Source organism: Dendropsophus ebraccatus, chromosome 6 (assembly GCF_027789765.1).
Source record: "Dendropsophus ebraccatus isolate aDenEbr1 chromosome 6, aDenEbr1.pat, whole genome shotgun sequence".
Classification (NCBI taxonomy): domain Eukaryota; kingdom Metazoa; phylum Chordata; class Amphibia; order Anura; family Hylidae; genus Dendropsophus; species Dendropsophus ebraccatus.
Genome location: NC_091459.1, coordinates 129,386,917 through 129,402,201, shown reverse-complemented (window position 1 = coordinate 129,402,201; position 15,285 = coordinate 129,386,917). Strand labels below are relative to the sequence as shown.

General features: G+C 41.2%; 1 protein-coding gene across 1 annotated transcript in view; it reads left to right on the top strand.

Moving 5' to 3' along the window:
* Positions 1 to 15,285, top strand: part of PKHD1 (PKHD1 ciliary IPT domain containing fibrocystin/polyductin) — a 340,735-nt gene that overhangs the window by 276,136 nt on the left and 49,314 nt on the right. The window lies entirely within an intron of this gene.

Below are 15,285 nucleotides of genomic sequence, written 5' to 3'. Positions count from 1 at the left end.
CGTACTGATGTGAAGATAAGATATAACATGTCATGTTATATCATAGCACGAATGGTGTAAAGACGAATTGTCCCCTACTCCCCCCTCAAATAAAAAAAAAAAAATAGGTATTTTTCAAAAAGCATTTTCGGTTTTGCAGCATATTTTAGGAAAAAAATTAGCATGTCATTACAAAGTATAATTTGTTGCAAAAATTAAGGGCTTACATGGGTTTGTAGGTGAAAAAATGTAAGCACTATGGTGCTATGGCCTTTCCAATACTGTGAGGAAAAAATTATAAGAAAATTGTTGGGTTAATAGAGTGTAGGGAAATAAGTTCTCAACTGGAGAACCCCTTTAAGAATGCCGATGATTTAACCCTTTAACACAATATTTCTGATAGAAGAATCCCCCCCCCCCCCCCAAAAAAAAAGCAACAGTGTATTATATTGATATATCACAAAGAACCAGCCATAATCTGTAAAAGAACCTGGCAGCAAGTGTTCGGTTCCCTTACAGCACTCCCACAGGACAAATGAGGTATTACATCACACTCCTTATTATCAATGGATTGTTGACACTCGCTATCAAATGGATGTGACACTCGCTGCAGCTGCTCTGTCCGGGGTAATTGATGGAGGTTATAAATGGAGGGCTCTCTAATATTTTCTGAAGATTCTCTTATAGTAATCAATATTTTTTTCCTCTTACCTCTTCACATTCTGACAGCCGTATCATTTTGATTCTTATGTTAATGTAGCTGTGGATGAGCTGTATAGTCACCTTTTTGAACTACATTAATTAATTAATAATTAAGGGTTTATTCTTTTATTTTGGTGGAAATACAGAAAAAAAAACAATTCTGTGATTATTTGTAACTTTATACAAATAATCGGTTGTGTCGTATTGGTTGTGTAATTGCAATGGTTTGCCGTGCAGAGGAACACAGTCATTTGCATTTTCCGATGTAACAAGAAATAAACCGACACTCAGCAGCCCGTGGGAGGCTAAAGTGGCTCTCTTATTGTCACCATAGAGTGAAATGGGCCTTAAAGGGGTTATTCAAGCTTAAATAAACATGGCTGGTTTCTAAAAAAAAAAAAAAAAAAGTCACATTCTTGTCCTCAGCTTGGGTGTGGGTGTTTCCACTTAGTTCCATTAATGCTTAATTGTAATACCACGCACATCCTGGGGACAGAGGTGGCGCTGTTTTTGAAAAAAAACAAAACAAAAAAGGAGCTGTGTTTTTTCTAATCCTAGATAACTCCTATTAAAAGGTTCTGCCCTATCTACAAGGGTCTGACTGCTGGGGCCCCTACGATCCTGAGAATGGGCACCCGAGTCTCCTGTTAGAATGGAGATTAGTTTTGTTTTAGTGGACCCCAGCTCACCACCTGAAGTGTCCCTACAGTCATATGGTAGCCTGTTGTTCACTGGGGTCTCTGATGGGCAGCTGACCTAGAGACAATGCGGCAATAGTGGTCCTGCCTGTGATGTGGTCTATATCTGCAGAGTGCTGTATTGTGGGGTCAGGGACTGCCATATAAATAGCAGCATATATCCACACACTGACACTTCTCTGACTATTATTAATGGTCACAATCCAGGCGGACAATGGCTCATTCTGCAGAGCTCAGGACATGTGGACTATAAAAGGTTAATGCTTAATCCAGGAAAAAGAGCCACTTTGTTCTCCAAAGACCCTGCAGATAAGGGTCACTATAAATGTATGAATACAGCATGAATCCATTCTATCTATCTATCTCCTATCCTCTATCTATCTATCATCTGTTATTTATCTCCTATCTATCTATCTATCTATCTATCTATCTATCTATCTATCTATCTATCTATCTCCTATCCTCTGTCTCCTATCTATCTATCTCCTATCCTCTGTCTCCTATCTATCTATCAATCATTATCATCTATCTATCTCCTATCCTCTATCTATCTATCATCTGTTATTTATCTCCTATCTATCTATCTATCTATCTATCTATCTATCTATCTATCTATCTATCTCATATCTTTCCATGGATGCAGAGATCAGTCCTCTCACAAGATCAGAACATTCCTCTGCTGAATTCCTCTGTGCTGCTGTGGATTTTCATAATCTCATGATAACCACCATGTCCTATTCTAGACCCACAATGGTCAGCCTCTTCCGTGCGCTGTGTATAGTGACCGCTGTCAGAGTCACATTGCTGGGAAAGTCTCTAGCAGGGAGCAGGTCGTATTTCACAGACTGTACCCGCTGTAAGTTATATGAGGTCACAATTTTCCATCTGTGATTGTGAAGGATTGGGGAGAAACCAGACAAAACAAACCCGGCTTTAGCCAATTAAAAGCCACTTTCATCCTCCTGACATAATAGATCCTAATAGAAAATATCAAGGAGGTGATTAGCGTTATTGCCGCTGATCCCCTTAACCTCCAAACATATCTAGATGTCCAGATACTATTGCATATGATTCACATTTATTTTTCAAAGTCCCCCTGATCCTATTTAATACGTCTGTATTTTTTCCACCAGTAGCTAAGAAAATAGAGAAGAATAAAGGGTAAATATTAGGTTTTCTTATAGTTCTCTTATGGCAAAAGCTTCACTTATCTCCAAACAGCATCTATAAGAAAGGGGCATTCTGGTCAGATAGTCATTCCATGTCTCTTATGGGGTCCCTGGTGAGGGTACAGAGTCTATCTATCTCCTATCCATCTATCTCATATCTATCTATCTATCTATCTATCTATCTAATAGGGGAATAGTGTTTATTCCATCATCAAGGTACATACAACGTTTCGATTCAATCCAGATAATGATTCTGGATTGAATCGAAACGTTGTATGTACCTTGATGATGGAATAAACACTATTCACCTTTATTCTGGGTAGAGAGAGAGCAAACCGGCACAACCACTCTGCAAGCCTCAATAATATAATGGGCAACACGGCAAAAACGGGGTGCTCTTCCTGAATGAGTGCAGTGCAAGCATCAGTAATAGTATTCCAAGAAAGAGAGCATAAGGAGGCACTCACCGTATAAAATCTTCCTTTATTTTAACATCTTCATAAAATCACAGGTCAGAGTGTGTAGCAGACGGCGGGGACGCCGCTCAGCAGCTGATAGTGTGACAACTCTTTCCCGCGCGCATGCGCGATTCTTCAGACACTCCAGTGTCTGAAGAATCGCGCATGCGCGCGGGAAACAGTTGTCACACTATCAGCTGCTGAGCGGCGTCCCCGCCGTCTGCTACACACTCTGACCTGTGATTTTATGAGATGTTAAAATAAAGGAAGATTTTATACGGTGAGTGCCTCCTTATGCTCTCTTTCTTGGAATACTATTCACCTTTACTTCGGTGTGCTGCGGTCTCTTGCCGTTTCTATCTATCTATCTATGTATCTATCTATCGATTTATTTCTCCCACATACAATATGCAATACAATATTCTCCCATATACAATATGCAGCTTTACTTTCAATTATTATATCTATCTTTCCTTCCATCTATAAGGAGAGAATCAGCACATGCTTGGAAGAATTATAAAGTGGGTGCACACTTTCAGGGGTTATGCGGGATTATAAAATCATGGCTGCTTTCTACCAGAAACAGCACCACTCTTATCTCCAGTTTGGGTGGCGTTTGCAATTAAACTCCATTTACTTTAAAGGAGAAGTCTGGCAAAAATTTTTATTAAAGTATTGTATTGTCCCCCACAAGTTATACAAATCACTAATAAACACTTATTACGGGAAATGCTTATATAGTGTTTTTTTCCCCTGCACTTACTACTGCATCAAGGCTTCACTTCCTGGATAACATGGTGATGTTACTTCCTGGATAACATGGTGATGTCACTTCCTGGATAAAATGGTGATGTCACTTTCTGAATAAAATGGTGATGTTACTACCCGACTCCCAGAGCTGTGCGACTGTGGCTGCTGAAGAGGATGATGGCAGGGGGATACTCAGTGTCCCTCCAGTGCCCTGTGTCCCTCAGTGTCCCTCTGCCATCCACTCTCCAGCAGTCACAGCCCGCACAGCTCTGGGAGTCGGGTCATGACATCACCATGTTATCCAGGAAGTGACATCACCATGTTATCCAGGAAGTGACATCACCATGTTATCCAGGAAGTGAAGCCTTGATGCAGTAGTAAGTGCAGGGAAAAGTGCGCCGCCCACCGCCCCCCCCCCCCCCCCACGTGACGTTGTCCCGGAGGAGCGATCTCCGCATCTGGTGCCGACCGGGGTCTGCGCCGTAATGGCGCTGATCCCGGCTCAGCATTCCATTGCTTTTGGCTGCAGCAGCCAAAAGCAATAGAACACTGATCTCATTGATATATGTTGTATAACTTTACAGCATAGATCTCAATGAGAGATCAGTGTGCTTATACTAGAAGTCCCCCAGGGGGAATAATCCTAACCCCAGGGGGAATAACCCTAACCCCAGTGGGGCTTCTGGTATATGTGTAAAAAAAAAAAAAAGTGTTATTAATAAAAAGCCCCCTCCCCTAATAAAAGTTTAATCACCCCTCTTTTCCCATTTTATAAATAAAAATAAATAAATAAACATGTTTGCTATCGCCGCGTGCGTAATCACCCGAACTTTCAATTAATCACATTCCAGATCTCGCACGGTAAACGGCATAAGCGCAAAAAATTCCAAAGTGCAAAATTGTGCATTTTTGGTCGCATCAAATCCAGAAATATTGCAATAAATAACGATCAAAAAGTTGCATATGCGCAATCAAGGTACCGATAGAAAGAACACATCATGGCGCAAAAAAATGACACCTGACACAGCCCCATAGACCAAAGGATAAAAGTGCTATAAGCCTGGGAATGGAGCGATTTTAAGGAACGTATATTTGTTAACAATGGTTTGAATTTTTTACAAGCCATCAAATAAAATAAAAGTTATACATGTTACATATCATTTTAATCGAAACGACTTGAGGAACATATATAACAAGTCAGTTTTTCCATGCGGCATAAAAACGAAGCCCCCCCCAAAGAAAAAGAATTGCGTTTTTTTTCAATTTCACCGCACATATAATTTTTTTCTGGTTTCGCAGCATATTTTATGCATAAATTCAGCCTGTCATTGCAAAGTACAATTAGTGATGCAAAGAATAAGGGCTCATGTGGGTCTCTAGGTGTAAAAATGCAAGTGCTATGGCCTTTTAAGCACAAGGAGGAAAAAACGAAAATGCAAAAACGAAAATTAGCCCTGTCCAGAAGGGGTTAAACTTAAACTTAGTTTTTATGAGACAATAAATAATTGACAACTTAAATAATCGTGTTGAATACCATCCAGCAATGAATCAAGTCCAACCCCTAGACGACCTAGGACATACCGTTACGTCCTGGAATTCTGTGCCCAGACGACCAATGACGTACCGGTACGTTCTGAGCTATGAAGCATGCTCCGGAGCGGAGCGTGCTTCATAGGAGGTGGCATAGCAATGATCAGTGTATAAAATCAAAGTATTGTATGTACAAGTCCCCCAAAGGGACTTAAAATGTGTCAAAAAAAAAAGAAGTTAAAATCACTTATACACTACCCCAAAACCCCTCCCCCAATAAAAGTTAAAATCACCCCTTCCCATTATATAAATAAAACTTATAAAAATAAACATATAATATACCGTAGTGTGTCCAATCTATTAAAATATAACAAGTGTCATTGTGAATGGTGAACGGCGTAGGCAAAAAGAGGGAAAAAAGTGCACGGATTACCGATTTTATGTTAAATTATATATTTTTTTAAAAAATCAATAAAAAGTGATCAAAACATCCGATCTTCACAAATATGGTATTAATAAAAACTAGAGATCATGGCGGAAAAAATGACTCCCCATACAGCCCCATAGGTGTAAAAATAAAATCGCTATAAGCGTCACAATAGGCCCATTTTATTAATAATCAATTGCCAAAAAAAAAAAAAAAGGATTTCATTAAAAAAATATATATAACATTAGAGAATCTGTGTAAACCTGCATTTGGTTGTGTTCGGGCTGACCTATAGAATAATGGTATCATGTGGCTTTTACCATATAGTGCATTACGTAGACATAGGAACTAGGGATGGTCCGAACCTGATCTCTCGGCAATGATTCCCGCCGTCTTCCACCTCCGAGGAGAGGGTGGATACAGCCGGAGGACCGTCTGGACAATTGGGATACAGCCAAAGCCATAGGCTGTATCCCAGTTTTCCAGGCGGTCTTCCGGCTGTATCCACCCTCTCCACGGAGGTGGAAGACAGCGGGAATCATTGCCGAGAGTTCAGGTTCGTTCGGACCATCCCTAATAGGAACCCCCCAAAAGTTACCATATTGCATTCTTTACAATTTCACTTATTTATATCTTCATAAAGAATAATTTTGGGGTTCCATCATACATGATATGGTAGAATGAAAGAAGCCATTACAAAGTACAACTATTCCTGTAAAAAACAAGGCCTCACATGGCCCTGTAGATAGAAAACGGAAAGTGCTGGAGCTCTTAGAAGGGGAGGAGGGAAAAAGGAAAACACTAAGATCAAAATTTGCGCGGTCCACTGGGTCATTTTGGGCCTGGTCCTCAAAGGGTTAATACCTTATTCCCGGTAAACTCCGAGGTTATGACACACTTCTATCCATTTAGAGTCTAGGATCTTGTGGCTCAAGATCCTGGACCATACGTTTGGACTGGCTGCTGCGTATATATTCCTACTATCTTCACTGATAATGCTAAAAGGTGTTGTACTCTTTGTACAACATCAAAAGGTGAGCATAACCATTTGTGCTCCCCTTGTTCATTTTATTGCTTGATGATATCACCCTATGACGCCTTTTATTTATTTTGGCCTAACACGTGTATCTTTGGGTATTTGTCATTATATAAATTATATTATTGAGGTCTCTTATGGCTTGGTGTACTTATCCTGGGTTCATCTTATTCACCTTATTGTAGAAGTTATGGAGCATCTCATGGATTTCTGGTTTGTTGGAAATCTCTGTGTGGCCCAACTTGGGCGACCATTTATAAGATGGTGGTGATTTAAAGAAACCGGACTGTTGAGGTTGTTAATGCAGGTGGTTTTGTTTGTGGACCTAATTAGAGATGAGCGAACCTGGAGCATGCTCGAGTCGATCCGAACCCGAACTTTCGGCATTTGATTAGCGGTGGCTGCTTAACTTGGATAAAGCCCTAAGGCTATGTGGAAAACATGGATATAGTCATTGGCTGTATCCATGTTTTCCAGACAACCTTAGAGCTTTATCCAAGTTCAGCAGCCACCGCTAATCAGATACCGAACGTTCGGGTTCGGATCAACTCGAACCCGAACCCGGTTCGCTCATCTCTAGACCTAATATATAGTAGTATTTGGTTGTGGGCAGATGAGTGCATTTATGGGGTGAGCATGATGGCATCAATGTTTTCAGGGTCCATATCGGGAATAGTATAGTCTACTGCACTGCTGACTACATGGGAGATTAGTGCAGTCCTGCCAAAATAGTCAGCCATCAATTATTGGAGGTGTACGACCACCTGTACCCGAGCACCACAAGGTGCTTGGTCAAGCATTGAGCTACATCGAGCACTCTGACATTACACTAAGGCCACGAAGCTCACCAACTTTTGGAAGCCCCACAGAGAATGAATGGAGCTTTGGTAAGTCATACACATTGTGCTCTCCCTCCACTCCCCTGATCAGTGGGGGTCCTAATGGTCGACATGCTACCCCTTATCCCGTGGATAGGGATACCTTCTAAAGATGGGAATAATTATTTATAAGACCCTTTATGACAATGAGGCTATCATGAATTTATGACATATCTACATATATATATATATATATATATATATATATATATATATATACACACACAGTATAACATGAATATACTATATAAGGCTATGTTCACACAACATAAGTTCCGCAGAAATGTAACGCAGAAAACCCTGTCAGCTCACACAATGGAGCGTGCGGCTCTGACCACACGCTCTATTGTGTGCAGTGGGGAGTTCTTATGTGGGCATGCACGGACTGCATCCCGGCCGGGATGATCTTTTCTGAGACCGGCCGTTCCATGACCCAGCTGGGTCACAGAACGGCCGGTCTCTTACCAAATGTGAACATAGCCTAAGAGAGTGTTTTATTGAGGTTTTACACAGGACTGCAGGTAAACCTACAACAATATCATTGCTAGAAAAGTTATCCCACGAACAATACAAAGACATCTTCAGCACTGCTACATCGGCATTTTCGGCACTAGGAACTTTATCTCTACCAGTGACCACTAAGTGCAATGCATTTGATTTATTTTTAAAGCGCCGTGTCGACCTTCTCCGATGCAGGAACCTGTTCAGATTTCACATAAATGTTTTAATAGCTGTAGCCGTCCAGTGTCCAAGAATTCCCATCTGCTGGTTATTATAGACGATTCCTGGGAACAGATAGGAGGCATTGTCTGGTCCGATGCTGGAACATGGGAAGCGCCTACAAATCAGGCATTTTACTGTTGTTCTAATTATCTCCTCCGAGCATGACGTCCACAATTAGGCCTCCTGCAACAAATTACTGTACTGAATATATGGCAGGGCTACACACATGTATCCCGGACACAGCAGGGAACATTTCAAGTTTTGGAACCTGCCCCCCCCCCCCCCCCTTAAAAAATAAAATAAAAATTGTACCATAGAAACTTTAGAGGTGTTCCACTTTGGACAACCTATACATGTTATAATATAAGCAATGACCTCCAGTGATCAGCTGTAGTCTAAAATTTCCCTACAGCGCCACCGCAGGTGATATAGTGCATTACACTATGTACTTTCGTATCAATGGACTCTCTGTATAATACAGGCCCTCCAGAACAAGAGACACTCTTAGTAACCCTTAATCAGAAAAGGATCTGCAAATAGAGTGTTATAAATTGTGATGCTGCCAGACGAGACTCACCAACAGTGGTGCCATCTTGTCCGCTCCTCTGCTGGGCTCCATGCTCATCCTGGGGCTGCATGTGTCTTCTGGTGTTTTCTTCCTCCTTCTTCTGCAATGACACCTCTGGCCACTAGGGTGCGCATGCAGCTCAGGATTTATAGGGGCAGTTTGTCTCCACCTGCTACTGATGTCTGCCAATCCAGAGCCACCTGTGCCTATTTAAACCAGCTCCAGCCAACCCTCCCCCACCTGAGCATTATTGTACTCTTGAAGGTGTGTTTCTACTATTCTGCTGACTCTCTTTGAATTCTGACCTGTGCCTGTTCTTTGGATTACAATTGCCTGTCTGTACCATGTTCCTCTTCTGTTGCCTGACCTGCCTCTGAAGCTGCCCGACCACCCCAACCCTTCGCCTGTCTGGCTACGATACCTGTCTCAGTGATGACCTGGCCTGCTGACAACGTATACGCAGCCTGTTACATAAATCTATAAATGAGGTTCCTATTCCATATAAATGCTCTGCTAACCAGAAGTAGAAATTGATATCACAATTCTTAGTTTTGCAGCTCTGTACATATTTAGTTACATATAGGGGAGCCTCAACAAACACTTAGTTGTTCATTAAGATATGCACCCCCCAATCCCCCAACATGTTTCACCACACACATAGCGGCGTCCTCAGTAGAAGTTGGTTGTATGAAAAGGCAGGAATAGTTTGAAAAATAGTCAACAAAGAGGACCACAAGAGGAATAGCTTATGTGTAGTGGATTTTCATTTTTTATGAGTAGAAAGAACACTATGCTCAGAAGAGTGTTTCTAAGGCTATGTTCACATAGGGGGAGATTTATCAAACATGGTGTAACGTGAAAGTGGCTCAGTTGCCCCTAGCAACCAATCAGATTCCACCTTTCATTTTCAAAAGAGTCTGTGAGGATGGAATCTGATTGGTTGCTAGGGGCAACTGAGCCAGTTTCACTTTACACCAGGGATGTGAAACTCAGGCCCTCCAGCTGTTGCAAAACTACAATTCCCATCATGCCTGGCCAGCCAAAGCTTTAGCTCATCCCTATCCTAAAAAGTGAAGCTATAAAACCTAGAAATTGCAACAGATGGTGGCAGAAGGGTCTCTTTGTCTCCTTGTCGTCTGTATATTATGTATATAGGTGCCGTAGAATGGACCCCCCCCCTTTCTAATATTTATAGCCATGTTCCAGCTGTCTCTAGATTTTGCATATGCATTTTGATAAAAAGCCTTCTGCTTATTTTTTTTTCAGACGAGACTGAATTATTATGATTGAAGTCGAGCAATTCCTCCAAGACCAGACAAGATCCAATAACAGATATTGTCAGACTGCACCAATGCAAATGTGTGTGAGCGGCCCCAACAAACATCATGCAGCATTTATATTACTGGTTTCATATGTATGAGACAGGGTTCTGGGCTCCCTTGGTGACCTGGGCCAAATGTGATGTCTATAGTACAGTATATATCCGCTATACCCCTGCCCATCACTACTATAAGAATATAAGAAACAGAGGTTCAGTCCATGGTTCAAAGACTCCAGTTATTTAAGGGGTTATCAAGCGCTACACAAAAATGGCCACTTTCTTCCAGAGACAGCACCGTTCTTGTCTCCAGTTTGGGTGGGGTTTTGTAAGGCCGGGTTTACATATGTGCGTCGGTGTTTCCCTCCCGCGCAGGAGAAAAGCGCCGGAGGGAAACGCATCACTGAACTGATCCCATTCTTTTGAATGGGACAGTTCAAAATATGCGGCGGCGGACCGTCGGTGCGTCAGGATGTGTCTTGCAGCGCCCTAACGCACCGCCGCTCCGGTGATGCGGCGCCGCACTCATTCAAACAAATAGAGCGCCGGATGCCTCGCCGGCCAGGATGCATGCCGTTCGGGGAAAAAAAATGTCAACTGATGAGAGCAACTTGTGATAACTGATGGAAACTGATGGTTTTTAATGAAAAGGAGGATAGAAAAACTGATGACAACTGATGCATTTTTGGCATCAGTTGTGGCATCAGTTGTGGTCAGTTTTTAGAAAAAAAACTTAGCTGATGCAAACTTATATATGTAAACCCAGCCTAACTCATTTCCATTGAAGTGAATGGAGCTTAATTGCAAACCACACCTGAACTGGAGACAAGAGTTATGCTGTCTCTGGAAGAAAGTGGCCATGTTTTTGTGTGGCCAAGGTCCCTTTACATGTTAAGGCTAGCTTTACAGTATATAAAAATGATGGCCGTCTTTCATAACAACAGCCATAATTGTGTAAATAACGGACATTATTTGCGCAATTCACGACCATTGTTATGAAAGACGTAGGTAATTTTTACATAGTGTGAATCTAGCCCAAAGGGATATTCCAATCTCCCCCGAGTACTGAGCTTCAGAAACTTCAGACTGCTTCATTTATTCTGAGGACAATGTTGGGGACCCAGTGGTTGCTCCTCCACTGATCAAGCTTGTTATCTCTATTCTGTGGACAGGGGATCATTTCTTGAGATGGAAGTATCTAGAGACCAGCAAACTTGCTGAAAGTTCGGCTTGTGGCTGTATCCATGTTTAGCATGTGGTCCTCGGGCTGCATCCACTTTCTCCAGGCAGCAGGATTCAAAGGCCGATTGTTCGGGTTTGTGAAAAATTTTGATGAAATTCTTGTTTAACCCTTTGAGGACCAGGCCCAAAATGACCCAGTGGACCGCAAAAATTTAAATTTTTACGTGTTCGTTTTTTCCTCCTCCCCTTCTAAGAGCTCTAGCACTTTCAGTTTTCTATCTACAGGGCCACATGGGGGCTTGTTTTTTACAGGAATAGTTGTACTTTGTAATGGCGTTGTTCATTCTACCATAACATGTATGACAGAATCCAAAAATTATTATTTATGAAGATATAAATTGGTGAAACTTGAAAAAGAATGCAATATGGTAACGTTTGGGGGGTTCCTGTGTACGTAATGCACTATATGGTCCGAACACAACTATATGCAGGTTTACACAGATTTTCTTATGTTATTATTTTATTTATTTATTTATTTATTTATTTTTAAATCCTTTTTTTTGCCATTAATTATTAATAAAATAGGCCTATTGTGACTCTTATAGCAGCTTTATTTTTTCCCCTTAGGGGCTGTATGGGGTGTCATTTTTTGCGCCATGATCTCTAGTTTTTATTAATACCATATTTATGTAGATCAGATGTTTTGATCACTTTTTTTTATACATTTTTTTTTATATATAATGTAACAAAAAATCTGCAATACCCGCACTTTTTTCCCTCTTTTCGTCTACACCATTTGCGATTATGATTGCTATATTTTAATAGATCGCACGCTACGGTATATAATATATGTTTATATATTTTTATATGTTTTATTTATATTATGGGATAGGGGGTGATTTTAACTTTTAGTGGGGGAGGGGCTTTGGGGCATTTTTAAAAACATTTTTTTTACACACTTTAAGTCCTGCAATTGTCAGATTGCATACACTGTACAATGCTATGCCATAGACATAGCATTGATCAGTGCAATAGGCGCTCTGCTCATTGAGCCTGCTTATGGCAGACTCAATGAGCACATCACCGATTGGACTGCATGGAGGAAGGTAAGAGACATCCGGTGGTCCGTTAAAACTATCTGGACCCCCGCAGTGACTGCGGGGGTCCCGATCGGTTAGTGAAAGAAGCTGCTTTTATCACTTACACGGCGCTTTACACAGTTCCAAGATAAAGGAGCCGATCAGCTGACAATTAAGTGTTTCCTTGTTCGTCAGGTGACTGTGTCTACTTTACTAGGGCCAATTTTTGGGAATGCGCATGCCTATTATAATCATCCCCTGTAAGGAGCCTTCACTTAGGATCTTTTCACGCCATATTTGTGGTATTTGTACTGTATACTGTATGGGTCAGGAAATCTATCCATGTCTCCATAGACCCCAGTCACCTAAGGGACGAGTGTGTAAGTGTGTAATTTTATATGCTTTTTTAGTCGGGTTTCCATTTCTTTACACTATTCCATAGACCAATATCCAATGGGAGTCTATGTGTACCAGTAAGGGCCCGATTACAGAAAATGATAACTGTTCCACGTAATAGAAACAGCGATAAGCCGAAAAAATCATCGGCTGATCGAGTTCTTTAATCCTGCTTAAAAATCTTAGGCTGCCAGGCACACATCACTATGTGTAATAGGATGCGTGGCTGATGAATGTGTAAAAAATATTAAACAGCAGTGATTGGCTGATCAACCTGTCACTTCAGAGACCAGCTTAGAAGTTCCAGCGGCGGCCGGGGCAGAAGCGAGGAGAACACTGGGGTGCGTGGACAAGTATGTATAAAGTTTATTCTTTTACCCTTAAGGCAAGGGCTGCACGGACATTGCTAATGATTAGAGATGAGTGAACCTTGAGTCGATCCAAACCCGAACTTTTGGCATTTGATTAGCGGTGGCTGCTGAAGTTGGATAAAGCCCTAAGGTTATGTGGAAAACATGGATATAGTCATTGGCTGTATCCATTTTTTCCAGACAACCTTAGAGCTTAATCCAAGTTCAGCAGCCGCCACTAATCAAATGCCGAACGTTCGGGTTCGGATCGACTCGAACCCGAACCCGGTTCGCTCATCTCTATTAATGATATATACACATACAACCCTTGCTGCACAAGTATTGAGCCGTGTAATAAGCTCAGTAAACGAGAGCCGATCTAGCAAATCAGCACTCGTTTACATTAGTCATCGAGCCGTGTAATGTGTACCCTGTCGAATCAGCCCCCATAATACTGATCAAGGCTGTGCATGTAGTAGTCCCCTAGGGGAACTTATAAAGTATAAAATAAAAAATGTTTCAACAAACCTTAAAAAAAACATCCCCCTCCCCCAATAAAAATTTAAATCAACCCATTTCCCATTATAAAAATAAGTGGGGGGAAAACGATTAAATTATAACTATATTGTTCCCACAGGGTGAACAGTGTAAAATCTGGATTGCTGATTTTTAAAAATTATTTATCAGAACAAACTTAATAAAAAGCGATCAAAAATTGTCATATACGCCAACATGATAAAAACCCATAAAAAGTATAGATTCTAGGTGAAAAATAACACCCCAAGTGTTATGGCTCTTAGGGCCCTATTCCACCGGACGATTATCGTTTGCATAATCGTTAACGATCTCAAACGACCGCTATTGCGAAAGACCTGAAAACGTTCACTCATTTCCATGGAACGATAATCGTTACTTATGATCGTAATTGCGATTGTTTTTTCTTTGCTATTTATTCGCTATTGCATTCGTATCTATTGGGAACGACCGAACAATGTCTTATTCAATGTGAACAATTTGCGAACGTTTTGCGAACGAGCAACGATAAAAATAGGTCCAGGTCTTATAAAGCGATCAACGATTTCTCGTTCGGTCGTTAATCGTTAACTGCATTTCAACCGAACGATTATCGTTTAGATTCGAATGATTTAACGATAATCTGAACGATAATCGTCTGGTGGAATAGGGCCTTTAGAGGCGAGGAGGAATACTGCTTCATTGTGACCTGGACATCCGGGCATCAATGACCTTTGGTCCTAAAGAGGTAAAGTTAAAACTAAAAATTTCCATCGGACAACCCCTCTTGACAGTCAAAATAATAAATTTATAGGAAATTTCTTTATAAATAAAATAAATTTGTGATGATGAATACTCCTCCTAATAGTATCTTACAGTCTTCTTAGCGATTGGAGAAGGGAAATGAATAGGGTTATTTTGATGGACCAGATTGAGGCACGAAAGAAGAGTAAAAAGAGAGAATTTTCCTGCCTTGGTTAGTATAAGGCAGGGATGGGGAACCTTCGGCCCTCCTGCTGTTGCAAAACTAAAATTTCCATCATGTCTGGGCAGCCAAAGCTAAAGCTTCGGTTGCCTGGCATGTTGGAAATTGTAGTTTTGCAACAGCCGGAGGGCCAAACGTTTTCCATCTCTGGTATAAGGGATGTGGTGAAGGGGTGAACAGTGGCAAGTCTAGTTGCCATAGGGCACACTTTGCCTGATATTAACTACACTGATAATATCGATTGGTGTTTTAGAATTGATAAGCCCAAGGGTTATCTTGGGGGGAGGGGGGTATATCTTACAGTCATCTGTAAAGAAAAATAAAACTCCACTTATTAGAACATTTCCAAGATCTACAGTAGTTCTCCCAATTTGTACAGGAAGTTCTATGCACATACAGGAAGTGTTTAGATTTGCTATAAAAAAAAACACTTGATCCAATCCATAAATTTGCCTATTTGGCCGGCCACTGGTCCCATCCCGCTATACAAATGCGGCCATATTTATTTAACCATAACTAACAAATGATCCGCCATCGACTATTT